Raw genomic sequence first — 12,363 nt, 5'->3', positions numbered from 1 at the left:
GTCAAGATGAAAGCAGTGTGTTAGCACCACCGTGTAATGAATTAACTAATGTTCAAACTAGTGATTTTGTGTAATTGTGCATAAGGAAATGGAGCTGGCGGCAAATAATGGCGTAGACAGTGAAACAATTAGTGAACAGGGAAGCATTATCGATCGATCGGTCGGCAACAGCTCGCCTCAGAAATCGGAAATGACAGGACAAAATCTCGCAAATACTGTAGATTCAGGTTTTGGGTCCTCACCGTTTTCTCAAATAAGTCAAGACACATTTTCTGCTTATCAAAATGTGAATGTTGCCGGTGAAAATTCACTGCCGATAAGCACTGAGGAACATGTTTCAGACACCAGTGCATTGTTATTACAATTAACATAACAAATGGGACAAACACAGCAAAAGCTTCAAAAGTTAGACACCACACTTGAACAAACACGTGAAGATTTAACTACTGAGTTACATAACATTGAATCGAAATGTGAAGAAGTCTGTGATGACGTAAAAACACAAATTTGTGAGCATTTTCAACGTATTTTTTCGCAGCATGAAAATGCATTACAGAATCACGAAGCAGTCATAAAAGAACTGCAAACTATTGTTCATGAAAATCAAGAGACCTTGCAAGCTAAAATTGACTCAGTTGCATCTACCAATTCGGTTACGCAACTTTCATAAACTGAGGAAAACGTTAAGGACACAGTAGATAAGATTTCAACACAAATGGACACTCTGAAACTTGGTTCAGAAAAACACACTGAGGAAATCTGTTCACTATCAGAGAAAGTAGTCGAACTTTCGGATCAGCTAAATAATTTATCTACCAAGGTAGATGATAATCTGAATGACACAAGACCAGTAGTTTTTGACAATACAGAAGAGTACGAACAAATTAGGAAGTCCAAACAAAATCAGAATCAAATTAGTACGCAACACCAAAGACAAAACCGGGAAGTACAAGATCAGTTGGCACAAGTAATACAAAAATTACATATTTCAGAGGACACTCGTGCTCCAATACGGGAAGAGGGACTTAGAAATACGGAAAAGTCACAAAATAATAACACAGGGCACTTCGGAAATTATGAAAGAAATTGGCAAGGTACACCGAATTTTGAGATGGAACCGCCGAAACGACGTAACAATGACCGACATGCAACTCGCCGACATGATGATTTTGACTATAAGCTGTTTATTACTACACGTAAATTCAAAACATTTAAGAATTCCGGCAACGACATTCATCCACAAGCGTGCCTTCATCAATTCTCTCATTGTTTTCCTCCCAACTGGTCATTAGAGCACAGATTAGAATTTATGTGTGGCTATTTAGAGAATGAACCAGCTGTAAGAATGTGACCGGTCATTCACGATTGCCACAGTGAAGGAGAATTTTATCATGCCTTCCTCTCAACATATTGGTCTCAAGCCACATGAGACCGAGTAAAACATAGCATCATAATGATGAAACATTTCGAACAATCTGAATTTTCCGATCTTGTGAAATATTTTGAAGACATGTTGCACAAGAATCAGTACCTGTCAAACCCATACAGCCCCTCAGAACTCATCCGCATTTGCTTAATCAAACTACCTGAATATTTACGACATATTATTTTGGCAGGACGTTGCAAAGACGGCACTGAAGTTTTTCAGGGACTCTTACAAGAATTAGAAATTGACACTGACAACCGCGGAGCGCGAAAACAGGAACACAATAATTACAGGTCACATTCGTCACAATTCTGCGATGAAAGAAATAAGAACTGGACACGACAAGGCTATTCGCACAACACAAATCGTGACCAAAACAGACACCACCCGTACGACAACCGTTGGCACAGTAGTAAGAGTTACAGAGAAAGATCGCATTTCCATAGTACTGAATGTAACAAAGACAAAAATAGAAACAGAGTATGGCAACCAGAACTATTATTATCACGGAGGACAGAATAACTTCAGACGCAATGGTCCAGCGCGCAGTTACGATTCAGGGAGAAATTCTCCACCACGTGACCGACAAGAAAGAAACTATGGAATCTACCGACATGACGACAGACGATATGATCGTAACGACAGACCTGAATTGCATCAGAACTGGCGAGATTCAAACAGAGCAGGGAACTCTCGACAAGGTGAATTTGTAGAAGTTAGGTCTCCTAATCCTAATAACGACGCGCGTCAACAAAGAAACAGACAATGACTCGCACCGCAGGCAGCCGCGTGCGCCGACTGGCTCAGAGAAAAATAACATAGATGCTAACCTTGAGAAAAATTTTAACATTCCTCTCCGACGTATACTGCATGATAATTGCGTTCAGGTTGAAACTCTGCGTACTAGGAAGAATAAAGGATTGCACCACATTTCACATGTAAAACCGTTTATTGAAAGATAATCTGCTTTTTAACTTTGTCTTTGCCATATAACTTTTCACTTTACATTACTAGTATGCTTTGTCAGACTTAGAATCTGTTAACATGCAACAATGTTTGAAGTTAAATATCCAATCAAGAACCAAGAGAACTTATTTAAACAGAAATTACGAATGCATTGTTATAGTGAACACACGTCACAGTGTTATTGTATGTGCACATTCTTGCTTGTTAGTTGCACGATTACGTAACGACTATAAGGCTTACATACTTAGAACATTTACCAGTACTGCTAATGAGATTTTAATGCAACATTTTGGTTTACTTGAAAATACATTCTGGATTTAAAGTACTTTCTGTGAGATACCAGATGACACAGTGGTTAGTTTATGTGACAGCTACACGATTTTATCACGATGCTACTAATGAGTGACAATTTACAATGTTGCTTTTGCGGTGTTTCTGTTTCATATCTGCACAGTTTTTCTGAATTATTCTGTAATGTAAAACATGTTTTAGTAGTAACTTTTGTGGTATAGCTACAATGAGACTGCCTTTTCCATAGCACAATAATACGTTACAGCACAGTACTTTCTTCATCACGGCAATAAGCGTAATAACTAAGATATCTATACACAAAGCATTTCACTTTTGTTTATCATGAGGTAAGTACATTGGCTTCTGCAGAACTTAGCTTTCGGAGGACAATAACTACGACACTTCCACAGAGATTATCTTACAGCAAGACGCACATTTAGCGATACAGGACACGTATTTGAGTGATTAATTTTTTACTTAAATCATTTATTTTTAAAGATATTTGAAGTACAATGATACAAAGGTTTTCTGTGATACATTTCATTCCATTTCTGTAATCTGTAGCACCTGAGGGTATAATTACATTAATCCTAAGGGGGTACATGCCTACTTTGTGTACCATGTGTTTGGCAAGCACAAGGAGCCCTAGCTAATATGGTATTGGCTTATACAACTTTACACATCGGTACCATATTTCTCTAACACATAAATTACACAGCTATCTGATCATTTAACTGGAAGAGACAAACATTTATTTTACTACATCAGTGACAGATGTTTACGTAATTACACAGTTGAATAACTTCACACTTATGAAACTGTATTTTGTCTGTACTTTGTGAGCTGTTCATATTTTTTTTGGAACCATTGTGATACTATGAGAGCTTTGAATGATGTATTTGGTAAGGGAGCATGATTTTAAAGTACGTTTGAAGTAGATGACACTATTGAAATGAGCAGAGAATTTTTTTTAGGTTTTGACATTATTGCAGAAAGCTACGACGTTTTAGAGAATTGACTGAGGTGTTATGATGTCATTTTTACGACGACGATGTGTATTATGCTGCTGAGGTATGTTTATGATCAATAAGCTGATGCTATATGAGGAATTTGATTATGCTACGTATTTATTATGATGAAATATTGAAGCAGTGTCGACGAATATGTATATGTGTAAAAAGGTAAGGAATAATGAGTAGTGGTTAGGGACTCTGACTTGTGAAAAAGGATGTTGGAAACCAAGAATCGTACTTTAAGAGTTATGAAATGTGTGTAAATGCGTGAATGTACCACAATGCCGACGAAAATTTTTTGGACACTGTTATAGTTACAGAATTTTGTTTCTACAGATTTGTAACGCACATTCTAGATCTGTGAAATTTTTTTATATGAGACTGTCACTGTAGTGCAAACTGGTGTCGTAAATATTTCGGTAAGAAAGCCAAGTGACCTTGACATAATGCGTCTTGAGTGGCCAGCTGTGTCAGATGCCTGGAGAAAAAGCATTAGTGTGTGCCTTTTCAGAGGCACAAATAAGAAGCCATTATCCTCGCTATTGACATTTCTTTGTCGAAAGCATCGCAAATACGACCCGCTCAAACTTGAAAACATATGATAACACTGGAGCTCTTAATTTATGATATTTACTGAAATGCCTAATGAAATGACGAGAAATATTTTTATGTCTATACAGCTGATTATGACTACTGTCTTTCTAGTTGAGAGATTTTTTTACTACCTTATGAAATGCCATATGGCTTATGAATGATGTTTCATGACTTCCTTTGTACATCTTTCCTCATTTTCTTTAATATCTAGTTTCTAGCTGCACTGCAGCATTGGTTATTATAAAATTTAATAGATGTACTAATATCACTTTTTTCTGTCTACAGACCCAGTAAAGAATACGTTTATGATGTACTTTCTTAGAAAAGAGAGCACAAATAGACATTTCCCTTCACAGGAATTGCATAAATAATTTTTTTAAAGACTTGGTAACTTTCTTGCAGAGTAAGTTTTTGTGATGCATCACTCTAGTGTTAAGATGTGACATTGGTATTAAAAATGGCCATTTTTACTGTAATATATTTTCTGCTTGAGCTATGTCATGTTTAGATATAAGTTATTGCATTTGCTGCTGCTGTTTGCCAGGCATAGTGCTATTAAATTTCACTTTACATTACTCTGTTAAGCCAGTTTTACTACTGATTTATTTTTCTTGTTTGCTGCTCATTGCCTTATATTAGTTGTAATATTGCTGCTTGCTTTGCCAATTTGCATTTTTTTGTCATTGCTGTTTGTGTTAATTGTTTTGTGCTGCTGCATTGCCTCATCCCTTAGTTTAGCATCTGAGCTCAGTAGATTTAAGTTAGCTTAAGATGGGGTAGGCCATATAAGAGAACAAGTTCTGATGAATTGGAAGAAAGGCATTGAGAAGCTATAAGAAAATGGTTTGGCCAAAAAAGTATTTTGAAAGAGGATATGAACCAAAAAAAGTAGGGTTTAGGGAGAACAGGTTTAGGTAGGATTTTCTAGGAAATAAATGATGAGGTAAGATAATGGAAAATAAATAATGAGGTAAGAAATATGTGAACATATAAATACAGAAAGCATGCTTAGATAGAATTTTTTTGGTGGAAACAAATGTTGAAATAAGAGGAAAGATATATGGAATGGAGTTTTGGGGTGGACTGCAGTACCAAATGTCACACTGAAAACAAACGCTGTCCTGTATTTTTGTGTTATTACACTATGTGAATTTGTGTTTTTCCTCTTGATGTGTTTAGCTAAGCTGGCCACAGTGGCCGTGCAGTTCTAGGTGCTGCAGTCTGGAACCGCGAGACTGCTATGGTCGCAGGTTCGAATCCTGCCTCGGGCATGGATGTGTGTGATGTCCTTAGGTTAGTTAGGTTTAACTAGGTCTAAGTTCTAGGGGACTAATGACCTCAGAAGTTGAGTCCCATAGTGCTCAGAGTCGTTTTTGTTTAGCTAATAAGTGTTATGTTGTAGAATTTTTCTGATAATATGTTATTTTCTTTGTAAAGATGTTTAGACATTATTTATTCTGTTCTGTTTTAATGCTCATGTGTGAAGTTGATGTTTCGAAAGTTATTCTGTTCTTTTATGTATGTACTCACATCATAATTCCTGTAACATTGATATATATGTTATTTCGGTTCTTTTGTAAAGCCTGTACTACAAATGTTATCTGTATTGTTGTTCTTTAATGATGTATTTTGTACCCTTGTAATCGTGTTCTTATGTTATAAAATTGTAATTGACACCAGTTCATCATATTATTAATCTGTAAGTTACATTTCACTGCACACGTTTCTGTTGGTCATAGTATATGGACAATATGTGAGAAGTAGGGACTGTTAGTGTTTTCATGTGTGTTAATTCAGCAAGGGACTGGATAACAGCATTGCTGGTTCTAAGCACAAATTCAAAAACTTTGTGAGTGCACAATTGGTGGTTATGGACTTGCTATATTCTCCGCAAGACTCTTCGATGGTGATTGTGCACCTGCACAGTCGCAACAGATGGCTGCTGACCGTCTCTACAAGGACTACAGTGGGTCTGCACCTTTGATGACCCACCAATACCATTATTTCTACAAGGACTGCAGTGGGTCTGCACCTTTGATGACCCACCAATACCATTATTTCTACAAGGACTGCAGTTGGTCTGCACCTCTGATGGCCCACCAATACCATACTCTCTACCAGGACTACAGTGGGTCTGCTCTATGATTACCTACCTACCAATATTCTTCAAAACTTCGACTGACTCTGCTGTGGGTTTGCTCTGTTGTGGCCCATTACCTGTCTGCATGACAAGAGTCACCACTGTCTTCCCGTTGGAAGGACAACACTACTTCTTCAAGACTGCATGGAAATCCACTACTTCCATGTGCATTCTCTTTTACTGCTCAGACTTTGAGAAAAGAAAAACAACACTGCAATTTTACTGTGATGAATGATCAGGACTGTCTTTATGGACTGTGAGAAAATTTTAGCTTTTGACCAACATTGTATCAATAAGTGTGTGCATTTGATATCTTTGTTATTGTAAATATGAAAAATTTTATCAAATCATTATTGGCCACTGCCCAAAACAATTTGTAAAATTTTTTGTGGGGAGCATGGGGGCTATGTAAGTAGGTTGTTTATTCTTTCTTATTGGCAACGTTACGTAGTGCTCTGTATGAAAATCACTGGCAATGCTGTATGCAGTCTGTGGCTAGTTTGCATTGTTGTCTGCCATTGTAGTGTTGGGCAGTTGGATGTGAACAGCGCGTAGCGTTGCACAGTTGGAAGTGAGCCGCCAGCAGTGGTGGAAGTGGGGAGAGAGATGGTGGAGCTTTGAAATTTGTAAGACTGGATGTCATGAACTGCTATATACATTATGACTTTTGAACACTATTGAGGTAAATACATTGTTTGTTCTCTATTAAAATCTTGCATTTGCTAACTATGCCTATTAGTAGTTAGTGCCTTCAGTAGTTTGAACCTTTTATTTAGCTGTCAGTAGTGGTGCTCGCTGTATTGCAGTAGTTCGAGTAACGAAGATTTTTGGTGAGGTAAGTGATTTGTGAAAGGTATAGGTTAATGTTAGTCAGGGCCATTCTTTTGTAGGGATTTTTGAAAGTCAGATTGCGTTGCGCTAAAAATATTGTGTGTCAGTTTAATTGTGTGTCATGTATAATTATTCTAAGGGGACGTTTCAGGGAGAATACTGATGAGGAAGATGAATTACCAGAGGCATGCGCAACTAATGTAGGAGGAAAGGACGAAGTAATGAATATTGCAGAGCTATTTGAGATGGAAACCAGGCAAAGCGAATTCAATGAGGATAATGCGCAGTCGACAGAAGTTGAAAATAAGTTACGAGTGGGAACACAACCCAACGCATATAATGAAGGAAGTTATGAAGCGATAATTAGAGCATTTAGATGCGATCATGTGGAAGTAGCGACGAAGAAAGAGAAGATAGACGAGGATGAGGAAAAAGTAGAGGATGTTGAAGAAAGCGTAAATGAAGGAAGAAATAGAGAAGAGGAAATAAAAGAGAGAGAAGTACCAGTCGAAGCTTATCCTACAGAAAGTTCGAATTCACAAGGGAAATTCGTAAAAAGACTCATGTATGATTCAGTGGAGGATTTGTTGATGCAAGAAGAAGAAGAACAGAACCAACCCTTTCAAATTCGACCAATTGTGAAGGCCATAGTAAAGCATATCCCAGTCAATATGGTAATTGATAGTGGAAATGAACTGACTGTGATCTCAAAAAATTTATTTATATAGTGTAATGCCAATGAGGAATTGCCAGTTCTGAAAACACGTAAGATTAAAGTAAGAGGTCCTATTAGAAACATTGCTGCGGAAGTTATGAGACAAACAAGGTTAACTCTTTCGTATCAAGGTCAAAATATCGAAGCCAACTTCGTGATTATACCTAAACTAACTGTAGATTTGATTATAGGTGCAGATTTTTCAGATGAGAGACAAGCGATAATAGATATGGGGAAAGGTAGTGTAACATTCGGGAATGTCACACTTCTCTTTGAGCAAAAGCTAAAATTAGAAGAAATACCAGTTATAAACAAACAATTAAGAATGATGCGAGATAAAGAGGATGAAGAATTAGAATGGTATGCACAAAAGGAGGAATCACCTCAACTCATGTTAGAAGTCCATAAAGAAATCGACGAAAAATTGCAAGAAGTTCAAGTAAATAATTAGCAAAATACTTCAAGTTTATGTTGCAGATAAGATCGTCAGGAGAAAGAAGAATGAAGAGAGTGGAAGGTGGGAAAAAGAAAGTAGTTTCAATAAAAACAAAAATAGGTTAAGGTGAAGGGATAAAGTGTAGATAGTCTAACAGCATGAAATACTAAAATGCTATACACCACGACACTACACAAAAATAAAAAACGAATTTGAGGTTTCTTGTATAAGTTAAGACTCAAAATATCTTAGAATTGTAACATGGAAAGGGCGCCGAAATTTGTAAAGCTTTTTAAAAAGGCGTAAAACAATGTAGGTACTAGACATATGTTAGATGGTTATAAGTAAAATGTTTTGTAAGAACCATTGTAAAAACTCCAGCAAGGACAAGATGCAACGACCCAATAGTTGCAATGAGAGAAGTATCAAGAAAGAAAAGGACGTAATTAGTAAGACACGATTCCTACAAGGCAGAAGCGTCGAGAGAAAGGAAACGACAGCAAGACCAACAGAAAGTATCGAAAGTGGGCAATAAATTTGCCCACTATGTGGAACCCTGCTGGGACGGAACACGGAGCTGCACAGTGGCAGAGCCCTGCAGAGACGTTACAGGATGCCGAACACTGGAAGGGTCTCCGAGTGCCCCAAATGAATGGGGCGAGCAAAAAATGGCCCGACGAGAAGACCGCTTGGGCAAGCCACCACTGGCAAAAAATATGTGTAAAAGTCACACTACCGCTATTAAACAGCACGCCGATGCACGAAACTGAAGAAAACTTCCACAAAGTAAAAATGACACACCCAAACAATTTATCAAACTGTTACTAAGAGGAGAACTTCAAAGCGACTAGTTATCAATAAATATTTCATATCCTGCCCAGACAAGAACCAAGAAGCAAGTAAGAAGCAGAGAAAAAGCAGGAAGAACAGAAGTTGAAGATTCACAAGATTGATACCAAGAAAGAAGATGGGTGAAGAATAGACGACATACCTTCCCAAATCCCTATCCTATTGTAAACTAGTCGTCTGCGAAGTATTAAAACGAAAAACGACCGCTTTCAGCGACACATAACGATGACTTTCACGCATACAAAGCCAGTAAACCACGAGATTCTGCACTCAAAGCTCCATTCCATCATGGGACCTCCACAACAGCAACACACACTTGCAAAGCCAACAAGGAATGACGAACGAAGCTGTACATCAAATACTTGCTCACATCCATCTCGCTCAAGTCCATCACCTTCGTGCAAAAAATATTCGCAAACCTCATGCTTAAACATTCATAGGATTGTGTGAATGTGTGAAATCAAATTATCTGATGTAGGAATTGTGCAAAAGAGACGTGTGAAAAACTAAATAAGTTAAGCACACCAGACAGCTAATAAACTACAAAATAACAGTCATTGACTAAGGACTTAAGTAAAAAATAGTCTATCGATTAAAATAAGTCATTAGTTCTCAAATGGACAGTATATAAAGAACAAAAGTAAGGCATAATAAACACTAAAACTATATGCCACTTATTTTCTACTCATAAAAATAAAAGATTAACTATATTTTACTTATTTTCTTCTTATAAAAACAAAGAATAATAAATTATCTTGTTGGATGTCTTCCATTTTTTTTAACATTTGTACCATTTGTTAGGATAATATCTCAATACTTGTGTATGTATATTTCTTTGTCAAAGCAATTCTTGGAAATAATTCTTACTTGTTAGTGTAACAATGTTGAAAAAAGTGTCTAGAAACAAAAACATTTTCCTTGTACATGATATTTAGAAAATGTGTTAGGAACAGATTTTACTTAATTACTAAATTTATAAAAAAATATATTTCTAAGAAAATCGATGTGAAAGACTCCTCACTTTCGATAACAAATTTCTTAAAAAACAAACTTCACACTTAAATAAAGAAAGAAAAATATTAAAAATTAATAATAGCATAAACATATTCTCCTCTTACCATTTTTGAGAATAATATGGAAGAATATAAAAATATAAATTAGTAATACAAACTAGCATAGAACCACGCTAACGTGGCTGAACAGTAGGCAACAAAATTTAGATAAAGGTATAATTTTTGACTGACTTAGACAACGATTCAATCATTGCCTAAATTCAGTGCAAAAATTAAGTTCGAAGGGTGGTGATATGTAAGGTGTCAGGCAAATCCAACACCTTCCATGGAAACCCTGACATGATAAGCAAATCCAGTAGTATGTCACATAGCTCCGAATAAATCGTGACATTAAATTAACCAAAGTAATACGAGTAACGAGTGAGCAAATGGAATACCACAGACTAACACAAGAATGCCTAAATGCCTGTCATACCTTCCCACAGTGAGACAGACGCAGTTCCGAGGGGAGAAACGAGAACAGAAGCCGAGAGCGAAACCGTGTTAAGCTGGAAGGCCCTATGATAAGGGACGGACGGACACCCACGTCGCCAGCTAACTGCTAGGACTACACCACCCGCGAGTTTTAGCGTGAGACTTTTTCGTGTCTCTGTTACGTCAGGACCACCCCCCAGCCCATGTTAAAAGCTAGAGCCCTCCAGAAGAACAGTATAGATCTTACGATAACACAAAAAGGGCCATCCCCCAGCTGCAAGTTTTAGCGTGAGACTATTTCGCTTCGCTGTTACGTTAGGACCTTTAAAAACATTGCTCCACCACGAAAAATGTTCCTCATTGGATAGACAGAATTTTTGTAGGCGGAGCTTAAGGTTAATATTGAGACCCTGATTGGTCAGATGGAAACACAGGCAGATAGTTTTTTTTAAACCAACTTCGGTAAATTGTAGTAAGGAGAAGTCAGGAGAGAGTTGCTTCCGAGACGGCGAGCTGAGCGGAGCTGTGCTGCCCGCCGCCCCCTGACGAACACCGACAAGGTAATGAACGCATGCGATGCCTCATAACAGCGCATAAAGCTTCACTCAGAACTGCAGAAGTCTCATCTGTTGCACCCCCTTTTTGCGTAATACTAGTGTCGATCGTCAATTAAAGCTAATGGTATTAATATTTTCCACTTGAAGTAAAAATCTGAAACCCGATGATTTCTCTGTCATATAGTTATTGAGAAGCCACATCAGCCACTGTAATTTACGACAAGTTAGACAAATAATTAAAGGTAATTGAGGGGCACTGTAGACCATTTTGATAGTTTTCTCTTTTGCGAAACTTAATTTAAACCTAGATTATAGATGTGATATGGCATAGGTCATCCTTCGATCCATTGTAGAACTTGGAAACCCACTCGGGGAATATTAGTTCACATTTTTGTTGAACACAGTTGGTTTTTACCATCCTGTATTAAAACATTTCCTTTTATCACTAGTGCAATTTATAAACAACGTTTTGTGAGTAGAATAAAATTTCCAATGGTAAACTTAACTGCTTTTTCGACGTTATTTTACCAGCTAGCTAAAAATAGGAAAGCCTTGAACCTCTTCCATTAAATTTAGTTAGTATTAAGATTCTTTTACAGGGAGTGCAGTGGAGCTGACGCTGAAATCATTAAGTATTTGCTTATATCACCGCTAGTCTCACTGAACTCTCCTTACCAGCAACAGGTCCCAGGTTCAAACTAGTCAATTCCCTAAAAAACGCGCTCAGAGCGTCGTTGCGTGAAAGTGGTAGGGAGATACGATATAGAACAAACAGACACCACACAGAATGTTAGAAATGCTGTGCTCCAGAGGTACATTCTCAGAAATGTCTTCTTTAAATTAAGACCGATATTGCATATTAGTAGACTTCTCTTGGCCAAGAATGCCTTTTTCGCAGTAGCAACTCTGATGTCCTCTTTGCTCCATCCGCCATCAGTTATTGTGCTCTCTAGATTAGATTAGATTAGATTAGATTAGATTAATACTAGTTCCATGGATCACGAATACGAAATTTCGTAATGATGTGGAACGAGTCAAATTTTCCAATACATGACATA

This window comes from Schistocerca cancellata, chromosome 6, assembly GCF_023864275.1.
Source record: "Schistocerca cancellata isolate TAMUIC-IGC-003103 chromosome 6, iqSchCanc2.1, whole genome shotgun sequence".
Classification (NCBI taxonomy): domain Eukaryota; kingdom Metazoa; phylum Arthropoda; class Insecta; order Orthoptera; family Acrididae; genus Schistocerca; species Schistocerca cancellata.
Note: the sequence above shows the minus strand (reverse complement) of the source record.